Source organism: Rutilus rutilus (genome assembly GCF_951802725.1).
Source record: "Rutilus rutilus genome assembly, chromosome: 5".
Classification (NCBI taxonomy): Eukaryota; Metazoa; Chordata; class Actinopteri; order Cypriniformes; family Leuciscidae; genus Rutilus; species Rutilus rutilus.
Window position 1 is genome coordinate 19,885,078 of NC_140213.1, and position 21,315 is coordinate 19,906,392.

The following is a 21,315-nucleotide window of genomic DNA, read 5'->3' on the forward strand; positions in this document are numbered from 1 at the left end:
TATTATTGGTGGTTGCTAGGATATTTTGGGTGGTTGCTAGGGTCTTTTGGGTGGTTGCTAGGCGGTTGCTAGGGTCTTTTGGGTGGTTGCCAGGTTATTTTAGGTGGTTGCTAGGGTCTTTTGGGTGGTTGCTAGGCGGTTGCTAGGGTCTTTTGGGTGGTTGCTAGGGTGTTCTGGGTGGTTGCTAGGCAGTTGCTAGGGTGTTATAGGTGGTTGCTATGGTGTTGCTAGGCGGTTGCTAAGGTATTTTGGGTGGTTGCTAGGGTGTTCTGGGTGGTTGCTAGGCAGTTGCTAGGGTGTTATGGGTGGTTGCTATGGTGTTGCTAGGCGGTTGCTAAGGTATTCTGGGTGGTTGCTAGGTGGTGGCTAGGGTGTTCTGGGTGGTTGCTAGACTGTTTTGGGTGGTTGCTAGGGTCTTTTGGGTGGTTGCTAGGGTGTTTTGGGTGGTTGCTAGGGTGTTCTGGGTGGTTGCTAGGCGGTTGCTAGGGTGTTCTGGGTGGTTGCTATGGTATTCAGGGCGGTTGATATGGTGTTACTAGCTGGTTGGTAGTTGTCACAGATGGTTACTATGGAGTTTTTATAGAGTTCTTAGCATGATCTTGGCATGATTTAACACTTAACTAATTGCTATTAGCATGTAGCTATTCACTGCTAGCATGTGTAGCATGTTGGAAGTGCTGTTTGCAAGCATGAGTCAAAAGAGCCAAACCTCATCTCTATACGATGTTCTGATACAGAGATATAGGTCTTGCAAAACGGTTGCTAGGGTACTCAAGTTTGGTTGCTATGGAGTTGCTTGGGAGCTGGAAGCATTAAACTTAAGAAGTTTAAAGTGGTTTGAAGTTTAAAGTAGTTTAAAGTAGTTTGAAGTTTATGATAGATATATAAATAAGTTAGATAGATACACACAAACACACACACACACACACACACACACACACACTCAGACTACCTCACTCAGACACACACACACACACTCAGAGTTTATGAGTTTAGAGTTTATATGTGTACGAGTTTTTGAGTTTAGAGTTTATAAGTTTAAATGAGTTTAGAGTTCAGAGTTTATTAATTTATGAGTTTAAGGCCGTGTGTCCACCAAAGCGTTTTTACTCGCGGCTGGCGTGTGTTTTCAATTGTTTTCAATGGGAGCGCCGCGTTTTTAAAACGCCATGAGCGCAGCGAGGCGCTGAGCGTCTTTTTCACGCTGAAGCGCCGAGCGTTCGGCGTTTTTTACTGGTCGCCGAGAGTTGAAGAATGTTCAACTTTGGGTAAAACGCTGCGCTCATCACTGTCACTTTTTACCCAACCGACCAATCACAGTGGAGGAGGGGCGGGACTAAAACCACACCGACCAACTGTCACATTCTGATTGTACAACGACATCAACTAGCAGAGCTAAACGGGGAAAAAAATGGATGAAAAATTAATATTGCTGGTCTCCGAACATAGTTGTCTTTACCAGATGACATCCCCGGATTACCACAACGTCAATTTGAAAAACAGTGCTTGGAGTAACATTTCATCGGCGATGTGTCTATCAGGTAAGCGGCAGTCAGCTAGACAGCTGATCAGTGGGGGGACGGGCAGGCTAGCTACATTTCTATAACGCCGGTAATCAGAATATTCTCATTGTTGTTTCACAAAATCTCTAATCTTTTTGTTCTTACAAATTTCAGTTGAAAAATGTCATAAAAAATGGAAATACTTGAGGGACACTTTCAAAAGAGAGAAAAACGAGGAGAAAGAGAGAAAGAAGTCAGGTTCAGGGGCAGCAGCAGGCAGTCGGAGGTGGAAATATATGTCCATCCTCAGCTTCCTGGAGCCATATATAACAAATAGGGACACCTCTAGCAATCTGAATACATCTGATGAGGATATCAGTGTAGTAGCTCTCCTTGAGTCTATGGTAACACCAGTGGAGGTATAGTGTAGAATACTATGTGAACCCCAATGTTAATGTTAAACTGCAGCTACATCTGTTTTAATTGTGTAATAAGTGCTGCTATATCTGTAAAAATAATTGTAAGATTGACATGTTAAATGAAAGGCAATTGTTAGTATTTCTTTCAAAGGAAGGAATTATTATTTATGTCAAAGGAATGAATTACTATTATTATTAGTAGGCTATACTTAATCTCTGTGTGTGTGTGTGTGTGTGTATATATATATATATATATATATATATGTATGTATATGTATATGTGTGTGTGTGTGTGTGTGTGTGTGTATGTATGTACATATACTTTAAAAAGAATATAATTTTCTGATTTGTCCCCCACAGACATCAGATGAGAGCACACAGTCCCTGACCCAGTTCAATACCACACAATCCGGATCTCCTGACTCCCAAAATGTACCACCACTCTGCACACCTGAAATATCTCGCCGTACTCTTGCTCCAAAGAGAAGGGCTGAGCAAGATATTACCGAGTACCAGCGCTGTGTGCTGAACGCCATCAGTAACAACAAGCCAGACGAGGAAGAGCAGTTTCTTTTAAGTTTAGTTGGTGCCTTAAGACGACTTCCCCCACGCAATCGTTCTGAGGTTAAACTTAAATTCCAACAAATATTACATGACGCAGAATTTAACAATTAATAAAACACTATCATGCACACATCAACGAACATACAGACAGACACATACACACACAAAAATAACATTTGAAATAGACACACCAAATTACTTCATATGTAAAACAAACAATTTTTTATAAGGCAGTTTAATGTATTTATCAATCTGTACATGAAAATTTATCATTAAAATAATTATTAAAAGCATTCATCTTTTCCAGTCTTTTATTTTCCTCTTGATTTAGACTACTAATTTATTGTATTCGTTATGTGCAGCTTGTTAGTGAAAGGAAATATGCTCATTTTCTGAGGTTATGGGTGGCTTTTAAAAGAGCCTTTTTTTATTTTTAATTGGTGGTGGTCCTGGATGGTACTGATGGCAGTGGTCCTGATGGTGGTGGGAGTAATTATGAGGCATTAGATGATAGAATGCTGCCATTCAACTTCACCTGCTGGAGAGGAGAAGTAGGTGGTGTACCTTTGCCTTATTTCCAGTGCTTCCCTAGAGGCATTGTTGCTGCCTGCTCGCTGGATGGGCTGCATGGCAAACTGTGGCTCTGATGGCAGGGGGGCACAACTTACTTCCTCTTCATCAGCATCCTCATACCGTAGGAAATTGTGAAGGATGCAAGTGGCCTTCACCACTGCATCTGCCACTTTTGGTGAGACACCAAGCACTCTGTGGTAGAGTCTCCATTGGGCAGCAAGTATCCCAAATGTGCACTCCACCATCCGTCTCGCACGGGAAAGACGGTAATTAAACACACGCTTCTCTCTGTCGAGGTGTTTTCCTGGGTAGGGTCGGAGAAGGTTTCTCTTCAGAGGAAAAGCCTCGTCACCCACAAACACATGTGGCACAGGCTGGGGGTCTTCTGAACCTGGTAATGGTGCATCCTCTGGTAGGTCGAGCGTTCCATGTTGGAGAGCCTTGCCAAATTCGGAGGCACAGAGGGTCCCGCCGTCACTGCTTTTCCCGTATGCCCCCACATCCACCATCCGGAAAAGGTACCGGGCATCCACCACTGCTAGAAGGACTATGGAGAAGCTTCCTTTATAATTGAAATACATGGACCCTGTTGAAGATGGGGCCTGTATTGTAATGTGCTTCCCATCGATTGCTCCCAGACAGTTGGGGAAGTTCCACAGCCTATGGAAGTCTTCAGCAATCCTCTTCCAGTGATGTTGTTCAGGGAAGGGCATGTATTCCTGGACCAAGAGTGACCATATTGCCTCACACACTTCTTTTACCACCCTTGCCACTGTGCAGTAACCCACCCTGTAACTAAAAGCGATAGATCGGAATGAGTCTCCTGTTGACAGATATCTGAAATAAATACAGAAAAAAGTTGCAAAGGGCAATTAGTTATACATTAAATAAAACATCAATTTAAATCATACTATCATTAGTTATAAATTCAATTAGACTTCTACCCTATTTATATTATGCTTATTTATATAAAAGTATATTAAATTGTAAATGTGTTTGGATGTGTAAAATATCTTCAGTAGCTATCAATGAATCATAAATACAAGAAAGAAGTAAAATAAGATCTGTTACCATATATGCAGTGATGAATGTACGAAACTAACGTTAAATAAATAAATATCTACATGTAGCCTACAATTTTGAGTCACTTGTAACATTAACGTTACTTTATTTGAGCTTTTTTTCTGCTATTTTACTCCCACTATAGCAAAGAGACAAACAATGCATTTTTTTTACTTCACTACATTCACTTACAAAAGACTTTTCATTTTCAGCTCAATAACACAAAATATCACTTGAAATAATTTCGGAATGGCCTTATAAGTTATGCACTTACCTCAGACAAATGCAAAGACGTTCTTCCGAGCTGATGGCCTCCCGGTAGTTTGTGTCTCTCTTCGAAATAGAAGGTCCAATTTTCCGGAACAACATCTCAAACTGTGTCCTGCTCATCCGAAAATACTCCTTGAACCGGCTGCCGTCCAACTTTAATTCTTGGACCAGACGATGGTACTCTCCGAGATGTTTTCTCGCTCTCAAGATATCATGAACCCACATAGACCGGCGCGTCCGTCCTCTCTGTCTACGTGGTTCAGCCATCCCTTCATCCAAAGCAAGGACCAAAGCAAGTACTCTACATTGTGTCGACATTTTTAGACAAATTATCTGCGAAATCAGTTACAAGTAAACTGTGCCGCGGATACTCTGTATCATAGCAACGAAGCGTCTCAACAAAAAAAAACGCTGCACTGCCAAAACGCTCTCAAGCGCCCACAGATGAGCGTTTTTAGCAGAGCGCCTAGCGTTTTCAGCTGACTAAAAACGCTTTGGTGGACACACGGCCTAAGAGTTCATAAGTCTATGAATTCATGAGTTTATTAGTTAATTAGCTATTAAATTTAAGTTAATTAGTTTATAAATGTATGAGATTAGAGTTTATTAGTTTAAATGAGTTTCATTGGCTAATATATATAGAACGGCAGTTTGGTTTAGTCTTCAAGGTGTTTAGATTTAAATTTTTGTCGGTTGGTGAGTTTGAATCTGGATTTGAATTTTTTAGAACTCCCCATTGTAAGTCAATGGGAGTTTTTCCGAGTTTTGATCGTCATTTGTAGGAAAACCGTAAGTCCGATCAGTCTGAAAAGATAAAGCAACGCGAGTCAGAACAGTTTGAGTGTCTGAGCCGAGTTTGGAGTATGTAGAGTTAAAGCTCTAGGATGAGTTTCATATAGAAATTTTAGTCTCGGAATAATAATAATAACTAGATGCGAAAGTTCGTCGAGACAAACTTTAAGTTGGCTTGAGAAAGTTTGGACCGGAAAGTTTTTTGCTAGGCGGTTGTTAGGATGTTATGGGTGGTCGCTATGGTGTTGCTACGTGGTTGCTAAGGTATTCTGGGTGGTTGCTAGGCGGTTGCTAGGGTGTTTTGGGTGGTTGCTAGGCGGTTGCTAGGGTCTTTTGTGTGGTTGCTAGGGGGTTGCTAGGTGGTTGCTAGGGTGTTCTGGGTGGTTGCTAGGATATTTTTGGTGGTTGCTAGGGTCTTTTGGGTGGTTGCTAGGCGGTTGCTAGGGTCTTTTGGGTGGTTGCTAGGGTCTTTTGGGTGGTTGCTAGGCGGTTGCTAGGGTATTTTGGGTGGTTACTAGGGTGTTCTGGGTGGTTGCTAGGCAGTTGCTAGGGTGTTATGGGTGGTTGCTAGGGTGTTTTGGGTGGTTGCTAAGATATTTTGGGTGGTTGCTAGGGTCTTTTGGGTGGTTGCTAGGTGGTTGCTAGGGTATTTTGGGTGGTTGCTAGGGTGTTCTGGGTGGTTGCTAGGCGGTTGCTAGGGTATTTTGGGTGGTTGCTAGAGTGTTCTGGGTGGTTGTTAGGCAGTTGCTACGGTGTTCTGAGTGGTTGCTATGGAGTTGCTAGGGTGTCCTAAGGTATTTTGGGTGGTTGCTAGGGTGTTCTGGGTGGTTGTTAGGCAGTTGCTACGGTGTTCTGAGTGGTTGCTATGGTGTTGCTAGGGTGTTCTAAGGTATTTTGGGTGGTTGCTAGGGTGTTCTGGGTGGTTGTTAGGCAGTTGCTAGGGTGTTCTGAGTGGTTGCTATGGTGTTGCTAGGGTGTCCTAAGGTATTTTGGGTGGTTGCTAGGGTGTTCTGAGTGGTTGCTATGGTGTTGCTATGGTGTTCTAAGGTATTTTGGGTGGTTGCTAGGGTGTTCTGGGTGGTTGCTATGGTGTTGCTAGGGTGTTCTAAGGTATTTTGGGTGGTTGCTAGGGTGTTCTGGGTGGTTGTTAGGCAGTTGCTAGGGTGTTCTGAGTGGTTGCTATGGTGTTGCTAGGGTGTTCTAAGGTATTTTGGGTGGTTGCTAGGGTGTTCTGAGTGGTTGCTATGGTGTTGCTAGGGTGTTCTAAGGTATTTTGAGTGGTTGCTAGGGTGTTCTGGGTGGTTGTTAGGCAGTTGCTACGGTGTTCTGAGTGGTTGCTATGGTGTTGCTAGGGTGTTCTAAGGTATTTTGGGTGGTTGCTAGGGTGTTCTGGGTGGTTGTTAGGCAGTTGCTAGGGTGTTCTGAGTGGTTGCTATGGTGTTGCTAGGGTGTCCTAAGGTATCTTGGGTGGTTGCTAGGGTGTTCTTAGTGGTTGCTATGGTGTTGCTATGGTGTTCTAAGGTATTTTGGGTGGTTGCTAGGGTGTTCTGGGTGGTTGCTATGGTGTTGCTAGGGTGTTCTAAGGTATTTTGGGTGGTTGCTAGGGTGTTCTGGGTGGTTGTTAGGCAGTTGCTAGGGTGTTCTGAGTGGTTGCTATGGTGTTGCTAGGGTGTTCTAAGGTATTTTGGGTGGTTGCTAGGGTGTTCTGAGTGGTTGCTATGGTGTTGCTAGGGTGTTCTAAGGTATTTTGGGTGGTTGCTAGGGTGTTCTGGGTGGTTGCTAGGCGGTTGCTAGGGTGTTCTGGGTGGTTGCTATGGTATTCAGGGCGGTTGATATGGTGTTACTAGCTGGTTGGTAGTTGTCACAGATGGTTACTATGGAGTTTTTATAGAGTTCTTAGCATGATCTTGGCATGATTCAACACTTAACTAATTGCTATTAGCATGTAGCTATTCACTGCTAGCATGTGTAGCATGTTGGAAGTGCTGTTTGCTAGCATGAGTCAAAAGAGCCAAAACTCATCTCTATACGATGTTCTGATACAGAGATATAGGTCTTGCAAAACGGTTGCTAGGGTACTCAAGTTTGGTTGCTATGGAGTTGCTTGGGAGCTGGAAGCATTAAACTAAAGAAGTTTAAAGTGGTTTGAAGTTTAAAGTAGTTTAAAGTAGTTTGAAGTTTATGATAGATATATAAATAAGTTAGATAGATACACACAAACACACACACACACACACACACACACACACACTCAGACTACCTCGCTCACACACTCACTCAGACACACACACACACACTCAGAGTTTATGAGTTTAGAGTTTATAAGTGTACGAGTTTTTGAGTTTAGAGTTTATAAGTTTAAATGAGTTTAGAGTTCAGAGTTTATTAATTTATGAGTTTAAGAGTTCATAAGTCTATGAATTCATGAGTTTATTAGTTAATTAGCTATTAAATTTAAGTTAATTAGTTTATAAGTGTATGAGATTAGAGTTTATTAGTTTAAATGAGTTTCATTGGCTAATATATATAGAATGGCAGTTTGAATTAGTTTTCAAGGGATTTAGATTTAAATTTTTGTCGGTTGGTGAGTTTGAATTTTTTTAGAACTCCCCATTGTAAGTCAATGGGAGTTTTTCCGAGTTTTGATCGTCATTTGTAGGAAAACCGTAAGTCCGATCAGTCTGAAAAGATAAAGCAACGCGAGTCAGAACAGTTTGAGTGTCTGAGCCGAGTTTGGAGTATGTAGAGTTAAAGCTCTAGGACGAGTTTCATATAGAAATTTTAGTCTCGGAATAATAATAATAATAATAAGTTTAAATAGGATTTCAATATGTTGGCTCTCTCAAGCCAACTTAATAATAAGTTTAAATAGGATTTCAATATGTTGGCTCTCTCAAGCCAACTTAATAATAATAAGTTTAAATAGGATTTCAATATGTTGGCTCTCTCAAGCCAACTTAACTAGATGCGAAAGTTCGTCGAGACAAACTTTAAGTTGGCTTGAGAAAGTTTGGACCAGAACGTTTTTTGCTAGGCGGTTGCTAGGATGTTATGGGTGGTCGCTATGGTGTTGCTAGGCGGTTGCTAGGGTATTTTGGGTGGTTGCTAGGCGGTTGCTAGGGTATTCTGGGTGGTTGCTAGGGTGTTTTGGGTGGTTGCTAGGCGGTTGCTAGGGTGTTTTGGGTGGTTGCTAGCGGTTGCTAGGGTTTTTGGGTGGTTGCTAGGGTGTTTTGGGTGGTTGCTAGGCGGTTGCTAGGATATTTTGGGTGGTTGCTAGGGTCTTTTGGGTGGTTGCTAGGCGGTTGCTAGGGTCTTTTGGGTGGTTGCTAGGGTGTTCTGGGTGGTTGCTAGGCAGTTGCTAGGGTGTTATAGGTGGTTGCTATGGTGTTGCTAGGCAGTTGCTAGGGTATTTTGGGTGGTTGCTAGGGTGTTCTGGGTGGTTGCTAGGCGGTTGCTAGGGTATTTTGGGTGGTTGCTAGGGTGTTCTGGGTGGTTGCTAGGGTATTATTGGTGGTTGCTAGGTGGTTGCTAGGATATTTTGGGTGGTTGCTAGGGTCTTTTGGGTGGTTGCTAGGCGGTTGCTAGGGTCTTTTGGGTGGTTGCCAGGTTATTTTAGGTGGTTGCTAGGGTCTTTTGGGTGGTTGCTAGGGTCTTTTGGGTGGTTGCTAGGGTGTTCTGGGTGGTTGCTAGGCAGTTGCTAGGGTGTTATAGGTGGTTGCTATGGTGTTGCTAGGCGGTTGCTAAGGTATTTTGGGTGGTTGCTAGGGTGTTCTGGGTGGTTGCTAGGCAGTTGCTAGGGTGTTATGGGTGGTTGCTATGGTGTTGCTAGGCGGTTGCTAAGGTATTCTGGGTGGTTGCTAGGTGGTGGCTAGGGTGTTCTGGGTGGTTGCTAGACTGTTTTGGGTGGTTGCTAGGGTCTTTTTTGGGTTAAAAGTGCTGGCTAATGCTAATCGTAAATTCTCTAAGATCATTATTCATGTCGGCACTAATGATGTTCGACTCCGCCAGTCGGAAATCACCAAAATTAATATTAAAGAGGTGTGTGAACTTGCAAGTACGATGTCAAGGACTGTAATTTGCTCTGGCCCCCTTCCTGTTCGCAGGAGTGATGAGATAGTTAGTAGATTATGTTCACTTAACGGTTGGCTGTCTCGGTGGTGTCCGCTTAATAATATAGAATTCATAGACAATTGGAAAAGTTTTTGGGGCAAACCTGACCTGTTGAAAAGAGATGGTATTCATCCCTCCTGGGATGGTGCTGCTCTTCTCTCTAGTAATATGGCTCATAGTCTTAGAGCTCAAACATGACAATCTGGGGCTCAGGTCAGGAAGCAGACAGACTGGCTTAACCGACTGTCTGCTAGCGGCCTCGCGTCACCAAGGTCAGATAAATCCTATCACATAGAGCCTCTTTCACCTAGCTATCATCATATAGAGACTGTGTCTGTTCCCCGAATTTGGAAATCCAAAAAACGTTTAAACCCAACTAAGGTTAAAAATTTAATTGATGTTCAACAAATAAAAAACAGCTATAATACAGATGAGCAAATGCTAAAGCTTGGGTTGCTGAATATTCGATCGCTTACTTCAAAAGCACTCGTTGTTAACGATATGATTTCAGATAATAACCTAGATGTGCTGTGTTTGACAGAAACCTGGCTAAAACCAAACGATTACATTACTTTAAATGAGTCCACCCCGCAAGACTACTGTTATAAACATGAGCCTCGTCTGAAACGCAAAGGGGGTGGTGTTGCTGTAATCTATAGTAATAGTTTCAAAACCACTAAGAAATCAAGTTTTAAATATAATTCTTTTGAAGCATTGGTGCTTAATGTAAAAATATATAGTGTAAACGATAAATCACGTTTGAGATTTGTGCTGGCTACTGTATACAGGCCACCAGGGCACCATACAGACTTTATCAAAGAATTTGCGGACTTTCTATCAGAGTTAGTATTGGCTGCAGATAAAGTACTAATTGTTGGTGATTTTAATATACACATCGATAATGAAAAAGATGCATTGGGATTGGCATTTAAAGACATTGTAAATTCAATTGGAGTTAGACAACACGTGTCAGGACCTACTCATCGTCGTAATCATACTCTAGATCTAATATTATCACACGGAATAGATGTTGATGCCGTTGAAATTCTGCAGCAGAGCGATGACATCTCAGATCATTATCTAGTCTCGTGTAATTTGCATTTAGCCAAGGCTGCAAAGCCGACTCCGTGTTTCAAATATGTGAGACCTATCACTTCTGCTACTAAAGATTGCTTTATTAATAATCTTCCTAATCAGTTTCATCATCTCAGCATCTCAGATAGCTTAGAAGAACTAGATATTACAACAGAAACGTTTAACTCTCTCTTTTCCAGCACTTTAGACACAGTTGCTCCGTTGCGCTTAAAGAAGATTAAAGAAAATAGTCCAACGCCGTGGTACAACGAGCACACTCGGGCCCTTAAGAGAGCAGCCAGAAAAATGGAGCGCAACTGGAAGAAAACAAAACTAGAGGTATTTCGCATTTCATGGAAAGAGAGCTCAATTACTTACAGAGAGGCTTTAAAAGCTGCTAGATCTGCTTATTTTTCAACCCTATTAGAAGAAAATAAACATAATCCTAGGTATTTATTTGAAACGGTGGCTAAACTAACGAAAAATAAAGCTTCAAGCACCGAAGTTTCCAAGCAACACAGCAGTAATGACTTTATGAACTTCTTCACTTATAAGATTGATAATATCAGGGACAAAATTATAACTATGCAACCGTCTACTACAGTATCGCATCAGGCAGTGCATTGTAGTCTCCCTGAGGAAAAATTTGATTCATTCGTTGCTATAAGAGAGGAAGAATTTAATAAACTCATTAAATCATCTAAATCTACAACATGTATGTTAGACCCTATACCGACTAAGCTACTGAAAGAAATACTTCCAGAGGTCATAGATCCTCTTCTTAATATCATTAATTCGTCTTTGTCTCTAGGATACGTACCAAAAAACTTTAAGCTGGCTTTGATTAAACCGCTTGTTAAAAAAACGCAACTTGATCCTTCAGAATTAGTCAATTACAGGCCGATCTCGAATCTACCTTTTCTGTCAAAGATATTAGAAAAGGCAGTATCCTCACAACTGTGTTCCTTTCTTGAAAGAAATGATATCTGCGAGGATTTCCAGTCCGGATTTAGACCGTACCATAGTACCGAAACAGCTCTCGTTAGAGTCACAAATGATTTGCTCTTATCATCCGATCGTGGTTGTATCTCTCTATTAGTGTTACTCGATCTTAGTGCTGCATTTGACACCATCGACCACAACGTTCTTTTAAATAGATTAGAACATTATGTTGGCATTACGGGAAATGCACTAGCATGGTTTAAATCATACTTATCTGACCGTTATCAGTTTGTAGCAGTAAATGATGAGATGTCTCATCGATCACAAGTTCAGTATGGCGTACCACAAGGCTCAGTACTAGGACCGCTGCTGTTCACTCTGTACATGCTACCCTTAGGAGATATCATTAGGAAACATGGCATTAGCTTTCACTGTTATGCCGATGATACTCAGCTCTATATTTCTTCAAAACCTAACGAAACTTATCAATTCACAAAATTAACGGAATGCATAGCGGATATAAAAAATTGGATGACTTGTAATTTCCTACTTCTAAATTCTGAAAAAACAGAGTTTCTAATTATTGGACAAAAAACTTCCTCACGTAATAACCTAGAATACTGTCTAACACTTGATGGCTGCTCTGTTAAGTCTTCATCGTCGGTTAGGAACCTGGGTGTGCTCTTTGATACCAATCTTTCATTTGAAAGTCACGTGTCTAGTATCTGTAAAACCGCATTTTTCCATCTTAAAAATATATCTAAATTACGTCATATGCTCTCATTGACAAATGCGGAACAATTAGTTCATGCGTTCATGACCTCAAGGCTAGATTATTGTAATGCTCTACTAGGTGGTTGCCCTGCACGCTTAATAAACAAACTACAGCTAGTTCAAAACGCAGCAGCTCGAGTTCTTACCAGAACCAGGAAGTATGACCATATTAGCCCAGTTCTGTCAAAACTGCATTGGCTCCCTATTAAACATCGCATAAATTTTAAAATATTGCTGATTACTTACAAAGCACTGAATGGTTTAGCTCCGCAGTACTTGAGCGAGCTCTTAACGCATTATAGTCCGTCACGTCTATTACGATCTCAAAATTCCGGCCAGTTGATTATACCTAGAATATCAAAATCCACTGCTGGCGGTAGATCCTTTTCCTATTTAGCACCAAAACTCTGGAACAGTCTTCCTACCATTGTCCGGGAAGCAGACACACTCTGTCAGTTCAAAGCCAGATTAAAGACACATCTCTTTGACCTAGCTTTCACATAATACATTATAGACTTCTATAATTTAATGTTATGCTGCATAGATTAGGTCAGCCGGAACCGGGAACACTTCCCAAAAATCCTGATGTACTCGTTACATCATGAGAAGAATGGCATCTACGCTAATTTTAGTGTCTGTGTTTATCCCAAGGTTTTTCCTGCAGCCTGCCGGATCCGGGCCGTATCCAGATCTGACGAAGGACCTTCACCTGGACCGATGACAACGCAGTGCTGAAGTGCCAACTAGTCTCTCCCTATGGAGGATCCCACTACCACTCTACAGATAAGGCGTTGTCGGGAAAATTCGTCTCGCGGTCCTACCCCAAAGCAACAAATAAAATAAAATTCCTTATCAAAATTTATAAGGAAAGACAAGTATTTTGTTTAGGCTTGGCTTGTAGGGAATTCCAAACCTGCGTATATTCTAACGCACATAACTATAGAACCCATTCTAAATGCGCATGTGACCGCCATCAGCGTTTCTCACAGGTTCGCGTTTAAAGTCTGTGTAGAGAGAATGGTGTCGTCTTAGCGGCCCCTAATTTAATAACAAATGATCATTGCGACGGAACCAAATCAATTAAAACTAACTTTAGATGGAAATAACTTAACTCTGCTGTAAAGCCGAAACAATCTCTGTTACCTTAAATTATACGCTTATCTCTGTGAAGCTGCTTTGAGACAATCTACATTGTTAAAAGCGCTATATAAATGAAGATGACTTGACTTGACTTGGTTGCTAGGCGGTTGCTAGGGTGTTTTAGGTGGTTGCTAGGGTCTTTTGTGTGGTTGCTAGGGTATTTTGGGTGGTTGCTAGGGTGTTCTGGGTGGTTGCTAGGCGGTTGCTAGGGTGTTCTGGGTGGTTGCTATGGTATTCAGGGCGGTTGATATGGTGTTACTAGCTGGTTGGTAGTTGTCACAGATGGTTACTATGGAGTTTTTATAGAGTTCTTAGCATGATCTTGGCATGATTTAACACTTAACTAATTGCTATTAGCATGTAGCTATTCACTGCTAGCATGTGTAGCATGTTGGAAGTGCTGTTTGCAAGCATGAGTCAAAAGAGCCAAACCTCATCTCTATACGATGTTCTGATACAGAGATATAGGTCTTGCAAAACGGTTGCTAGGGTACTCAAGTTTGGTTGCTATGGAGTTGCTTGGGAGCTGGAAGCATTAAACTTAAGAAGTTTAAAGTGGTTTGAAGTTTAAAGTAGTTTAAAGTAGTTTGAAGTTTATGATAGATATATAAATAAGTTAGATAGATACACACACACACACACACACACACACACACACACACACACACACACACACACACTCTCAGACTACCTCACTCAGACACACACACACACACACTCAGAGTTTATGAGTTTAGAGTTTATATGTGTACGAGTTTTTGAGTTTAGAGTTTATAAGTTTAAATGAGTTTAGAGTTCAGAGTTTATTAATTTATGAGTTTAAGAGTTCATAAGTCTATGAATTCATGAGTTTATTAGTTAATTAGCTATTAAATTTAAGTTAATTAGTTTATAAATGTATGAGATTAGAGTTTATTAGTTTAAATGAGTTTCATTGGCTAATATATATAGAACGGCAGTTTGGTTTAGTCTTCAAGGTGTTTAGATTTAAATTTTTGTCGGTTGGTGAGTTTGAATCTGGATTTGAATTTTTTAGAACTCCCCATTGTAAGTCAATGGGAGTTTTTCCGAGTTTTGATCGTCATTTGTAGGAAAACCGTAAGTCCGATCAGTCTGAAAAGATAAAGCAACGCGAGTCAGAACAGTTTGAGTGTCTGAGCCGAGTTTGGAGTATGTAGAGTTAAAGCTCTAGGACGAGTTTCATATAGAAATTTTAGTCTCGGAATAATAATAATAACTAGATGCGAAAGTTCGTCGAGACAAACTTTAAGTTGGCTTGAGAAAGTTTGGACCGGAAAGTTTTTTGCTAGGCGGTTGTTAGGATGTTATGGGTGGTCGCTATGGTGTTGCTAGGTGGTTGCTAAGGTATTCTGGGTGGTTGCTAGGCGGTTGCTAGGGTATTTTGGGTGGTTGCTAGGGTGTTTTGGGTGGTTGCTAGGCGGTTGCTAGGGTCTTTTGTGTGGTTGCTAGGCGGTTGCTAGGTGGTTGCTAGGGTGTTCTGGGTGGTTGCTAGGATATTTTTGGTGGTTGCTAGGGTCTTTTGGGTGGTTGCTAGGCGGTTGCCAGGGTGTTTTGGGTGGTTGCTAGGCGGTTGCTAGGGTCTTTTGGGTGGTTGCTAGGGTCTTTTGGGTGGTTGCTAGGCGGTTGCTAGGGTCTTTTGGGTGGTTGCTAGGGTCTTTTGGGTGGTTGCTAGGGTCTTTTGGGTGGTTGCTAGGGTGTTCTGGGTGGTTGCTAGGCGGTTGCTAGGGTCTTTTGGGTGGTTGCTAGGCGGTTGCTAGGGTGTTCTGGGTGGTTGCTAGGCTGTTTTGGGTGGTTGCTAGGATATTCTGGGTGGTTGCTAGGCGGTTGCTAGGATATTTCTGGTGGTTGCTAGGGTCTTTTGGGTGGTTGCTAGGCGGTTGATAGGATATTTTGGGTGGTTGCTAGGGTCTTTTGGGTGGTTGCTAGGCGGTTTCTAGGGTGTTTTGGGTGGTTGCTAGGGTCTTTTGGGTGGTTGCTAGGCGGTTGCTAGGGTGTTTTGTGTGGTTGCTAGGGTCTTTTGGGTGGTTGCTATGGTGTTCTGGGTGGTTGCTAGGGTCTTTTGGGTGGTTGCTAGGCGGTTGCTAGGGTGTTCTGGGGGGTTGCTATGGTATTCAGGGCGGTTGATATGGTGTTACTAGGTGGTTGGTAGTTGTCACAGATGGTTACTATGGAGTTTTTCTAGAGTTCTTAGCATGATCTTGGCATGATTTAACACTTATCTAATCGCTATTAGCATGTAGCTATTCACTGCTAGCATATGTAGCATGTTGGAAGTGCTGTTTGCTAGCATGAGTCAAAAGAGCCAAACCTCATCTCTATACGATGTTCTGATACAGAGATATAGGTCTTGCAAAATGGTTGCTAGGGTACTCAAGTTTGGTTGCTATGGAGTTGCTTGGGAGCTGGGAGCTTTAAACTTAAGAAGTTTAAATTGGTTTGAAGTTTAAAGTAGTTTGAAGTTTATGACAGAGAGATAGATAGATAAGTTAGATAGATACACACACACACACACACACACACACACTCACACTCACAGACTACCTCGCTCACACACTCACTCAGACACACACACACACACACACTCAGAGTTTATGAGTTTAGAGTTTATAAGTGTATAAACTGATGAGTTTATAAGTGTATGAGTTTTTGAGTTTAGAGTTTATAAGTTTAAATGAGTTTAGAGTTCAGAGTTTATTAATTTATGAGTTTAAGGCCCTGTCCCATTTCTCCCCCCTTAAAACTTCCACTTGGTTTTGAGTGCCCTCAAAAGTAAAGTCCCCTCAACGAGGGGAAGTGGAGTTGAAGATCTTTCCCTATGAAATGGGACACCACTATATGCAAATTAGCGCGGCAAACGAGGGAAACCTCTCTACGTCACGCGCAGCAAACCTCACTACGTCACGCGCAGCGTCTACTACTACTATTTTCATTCAGAAAAATGCCGGTTCCAGCTGTTGTGTTGCCTGTTGTGTGGGCTGTGTTCGTTTATCTACGTCTGATGAATCAACAGAGAAGACATGTGGAATATAGAAGACGCATTCGCCGTCTTCTTTGCCTTGAGGATTTATTTCAGGTATGTCCGATTTAAAATTTTTTTGATGTTATATGTTTACCTCAGCTGTTGATGATTTAACGCTAGCCCAAATAGAATTAACTTACCTGTTGTTTGTGTCGATAAAATAACACGACCTACACATTCAGGTCGTATAACGTTAGTTAAATCCAGGGGTGCGGGAGGTGGTATTAGGTTGGGGGTGCTGATACAATAAAATGTATCTTACTCGTACACTTTTACATAAGTTAACACTCTGCGCGTATGTTTAAAAAAACGTAATTTAACATAAATAACACTTTTTTAAATAGCCCACTTAAAGTGTTTATTACAAATAAAAGACTAAATGCTAAAATTGTTATTGTTGTAAATGTCACCAATCTACACTGACTGTGGAATGTGTAATGCAAAACATGTTTTTATTAGGCTACTTATTGTTCATTGTTTTCCAGAGTGACCGTCCAGTGACATACTGCAGTTTGAATACCCTTGTGCCCATTCTACGCCTGTGGTTTGATGTGGAGTTAGAAATCAAACAGGACTTCAGGTTAAATAGGCAGGCCATGCATGCCCTGCAGCGCCTGATGCAGAGAGAGCAGGACCATGGCTGGGGCAATGAATTGGAAGTCCTGATATATGTCTATTGGCTTGCCCATGGACTTTCCTTTCGTGTGGTGTCGCGAGTGTTCAGTGTGCCCAAATCCACTGTTCACAGAATTATTCACAAGGTGGCACAGTTCATTTGGGATAATCTACACAGAGCCATTGCCTTTCCGAAGCCTGCAGACCTGGACACTGTGGCTGATGGATTTGCCCAGTGTTCTGGAACGCCCGTCCTCAACAAAGCTGTAGGTGCTATTGATGGCTGTCACATAAGAATTAAGCCCCCATCAGTTCATCGCCTGGACTATTTAAATTACAAAGGGTTTTACTCCATAAACATGCAAGCCATCTGTGACTCTGCTGGAAAGTTCCTGGATATTTTTGTAGGCTATCCAGGTTCTGTACACGACACACGCATTTTGAAAAACAGTTCTTTTTATCTGGCCAGAAATTATCCACCCAATGGATACTTTATCCTGGGAGATGGCGGATATCCTTGTTTGGAGACACCAATCTGCCTCATCACTCCATACAGGGAACCTGTGAATGGCCCAGTGCAAAGGAAATTCAATTACCACCAATCAAGGGCACGTTCGATTGTAGAGAGGGCCTTTGGCATCATGAAGACTCGTTGGAGGTCCACACTATTCAGGGCCCTGGAGGTCAGTCCTACGTTTGCACCCCAGGTCATAGCATCCTGTGCTTTCCTGCACAATGTTTGTATTGACAATGGAGATGTCCTGGAACCAGACACTGATGTGGCAGTGGACATCCTGGACCCAGAACCTCCCCTACAAGAAGCTCCTGAAGCACATGAGACACCAGGGAATGCCACAAGGGACAGACTTGCTGCCTTGATCAGCGCACAAGCCCCTCATTAGAAAATTCTGATGAAAATTGTAAATAGTTCAACTCTCTGAGTGTTTTTTTTTTTACATGCCCATGTTCTTTTGGGTTGTTCTAGTGTGGACATATGGTTCATTTTAACTTTAGTTCTATTAAACTTAATTATATTTTGAAAACATGTTGGTGATGGTTTCTTTTATAATGATCTAGAAATGCAAAAAAATATTGAAAATTTTAATGACATCTTAACACAGCATAACTATTGTTGGGGCATTTTGTCCACAAACACAACATAAAATAAATATTGTTGGGGCATTTTGTCCACAAACACAACATAGCTATTGTTGGGGCATTTTGTCCACAAGTCTTTCGAAGAGGGTTAAAAACCTCTCAGTTTGGGCCTCCGTTTCTTTGTGCCTTTCCTGCTCCTTAACAGATTCAGCTTGAAGAAAATCCAGAATGAGATTATTTCCTCTCTTCCTCTTAGAGGAGCTCGGAGTAGCTGGAGTGGTGGGTGGACGAGTAGTAGCTGGAGTTCTGGGACAAGTGGTGGTTGGTGTAGTGGGACGAACTGGGGTGGTGGGATGAAGAGTAGATACAGGCTCAGAGATGTCTTCCTCAAGGGGTTCGTGTTCAGGTGTGACAATGGCCTGGGGGGGAAATGGGGGGTACAAGTATTGCAAGTATTGCACCATAGGCTATTTTTGAAAATGTGATAGTTCCTACTAGGGCTGGGTAAAAAAATACAGATTTCTCGATTTTAATCGATTCTCATTTTTACGAAACGATATCGATTCTTAAATCCCAAGAATCGATTAGTCATCCTGTTTTCAGTTGATAAATGAATGGAACATTGTTGCGCGCATCCCATCCAATAAATCGCAATAATCTTTGTGCTTTGTTATTATTGATATGAAACAAAGTCTCAGATTTCAAATTACGTCTATTTTCTTACGAAATTCAAAAACATAATTACCGTTTTGGCGCTGTGGCGTGAATAATAAATAAATGTATTTTAAGTGTTTGTATACAAATCAGTTAATTTTTACCTTCAATATTATAGTAGGCTAATGAAGCCTATAGGCTACAACTGACTCCCATAGTTTACAATAATAGTTAAGAGATTTGTTTTCCTTGAGAAAATTTGCAATGTATTGTACCTGATATCCAAAATCAATATTGAATCGTAAACGAAATCGAATCGAATTGCAAGCTTGTGAATCGAAATTGAATCGAATTGTGCAATTTGTGTCAATACCCAGCCCTAGTGCCTACTACTATCAACTTACCATTAGCAATAATGTGGGGTCCTCTGCCGGCTTGAAAGAGGCCACAATCACAGGAGGATCAATAGCTGGCCTTCCCCCCAAAACGGCATGCATCGCCTCGAAGTATCGCCAGTTGGATACCGTTTTTTCTCCACTTTCTGTTCCTGAGCCTGTCTTTGGTGTTTTCAGGTCCTACAAAAAAAAAGAAAAGAAAAAGAGAAACAGAAACAGCAGTTGTGAGAGGGGTGGCCAAGCCGGTATTTTCCTTACAAATGCTCTATAAAGGCATCATATGTCTTTTGGAATGCAGTTGGCCTATATATTAAAAATAAAAATATGTAAACCATCAACAAAAGGCTTACAATTTCAAATACTCACACGCACTTTGTGCAGAGCGCTCTCACATGCGGCTGTGAGCAACTCCGTCTACGTGGTTAAATGTACTTGAATCTCAATGCTTTTATGGCACGGAAATGTAAACAGTCAGTTATATCTTAAGTTATTAAACAGACAGGACAAACCACATTTTAGATTTCAAAAGAGATCTGTGCATTAGTGTGAATGCAGCTTTTCGTGTCTAAACTGAGAAAGAATAATCAGAGTTCTTGAATGCAAAAACATTTAGACAGCCTACTCTTAAATACTGAAAGCAGTCTTTGTTTATTGCTTGTAATGTTTTTTCCCCCTCTTTGTTATTGATAGCTTTTATGTTTTGAAGCTATTCGTTTATATAGCCTATTTAAAATTCTTAACATGTTATTGTATTAATTTAGTTTTTTTATGTGTAATTATTTTTAAAAGTAGCCTACTTATAATTACATATGTAATTAAATAAATCTTTTAAGTTTTATTAATAATATTAATAAGAAAAAAAGTTGATCGGCTCATGAGGTGCCTAAAGATTCTCATCCATATTTTACAAGATGTATTGCTTGTCTTTGTTAAATAGAAAAGATAAAGAGCTTAAAAAATAACCGCATATTAAATCGCAATCGCAATATTGGTAAAAATAATCTAAATTAGGTTATTTTCCAAAATCATTCAGCCCTAGTGTAAAGGATGTAAGATGTAGGTGATGAAGACATGCAACATATCTCGATCCAAAGAATTACCTTGTAACGCTTCTTTAGGTTCTCCCACTTCTTGCCTGCCTTCTCTCCTGTAATCCTTCCTTCCAGGCCCAGGTCTTTCACTGCTTTCCTAAAAAACATACAAATATGAGAATAGCTGTCAAAATGCATTGTAGCTGCCTGGGGGCTAGAACATTATCAGACATTGATATTGTTATCAGTTATTGAATTGTACAATCTGGTCACTCACTCCCATAACAGTTTGGAGGCAAATTTTTTTTTGGTGAACTTTTCCTCATTCTCAGTCCAGAACTTGATGAGGCCAAAGGTTTGCTCGACAGTCCCTGAAATAAGAGACCAGTTGACGCTAAGTAAATAGCAAATTAACAGGAGAGAACTAAACAGATTTTCAGTCAATACAATCTGATGAGTGTGAATACATGCACATAACTATCCCAGTTATGATCAGGATATAAGTATCCATAATAATATGTTAGAAATCTAATAATAATCTAAAGTAAGCAAATGTAAAATAACACAGCATAGTTTATTATAGATAGATTAATGCTTATTAAAGCTAAAGTTATTCATTCAAGAGCTGGGAGTAATTTTCTCTTTGCCTTTAGTTGTTTTATTCACATTAAAGGTGTAATCATTAGCAGGTTTATTAGACGCTGCCACTTTAAGACCGAATGCAGATCTAATAATACACATTTTTCCCAACTATTCCACAACTAACTCCCATTTAAGACATAAACTGTGTTAAAGTGAATCTCCAAACCTGTCATCTAGCCCTATTTTTGTCTGTATTTGATCGTTTAGACGCGCACATGAAACCCAAAGTATAGTTTGCTTGTCTAGTTGCAGTCACTGATCTATATAATGTCATTAATATAGATCAGTGGTTGCAGTCCGTTTCTGATCGCGCCGCCGCCCTCAAAGTACGTCTCTTACGCGGATAATTGTGCTTATAATAGCTCTTTTTACAATCAAACACCTCTCGCAATTTAGAATCAGCAGACACTGCATTTTACAACCATCACTGATTGTGCTCAGTGCTGTTTGGGTTTAACGTTAGGGAGAAGTGACAGCGCGCTGTGAAGAAAAAGATGAAGCACTAGACGAACGCGGCTAGTTTTTAATAGTTTTACCTCACATCTTCTTTTTATAATCCTTGGAAGCCGAAATCGAAAATAAAATTAGATGAACTACCCAGATCAGATGTATATTAAT

General features: G+C 41.0%; 1 long non-coding RNA gene across 1 annotated transcript; it reads left to right on the plus strand.

Annotated features, from left to right (window-relative positions):
* The first annotated feature begins 1,403 nt into the window (after positions 1–1,403).
* LOC311290973 lies at positions 1,404–2,700 on the plus strand. The gene is made up of 2 exons (XR_014627490.1): positions 1,404–1,541; positions 2,282–2,700. It is a non-coding gene; the product is annotated as an uncharacterized lncRNA (long non-coding RNA).
* The last annotated feature ends 18,615 nt before the right edge of the window (positions 2,701–21,315 follow it).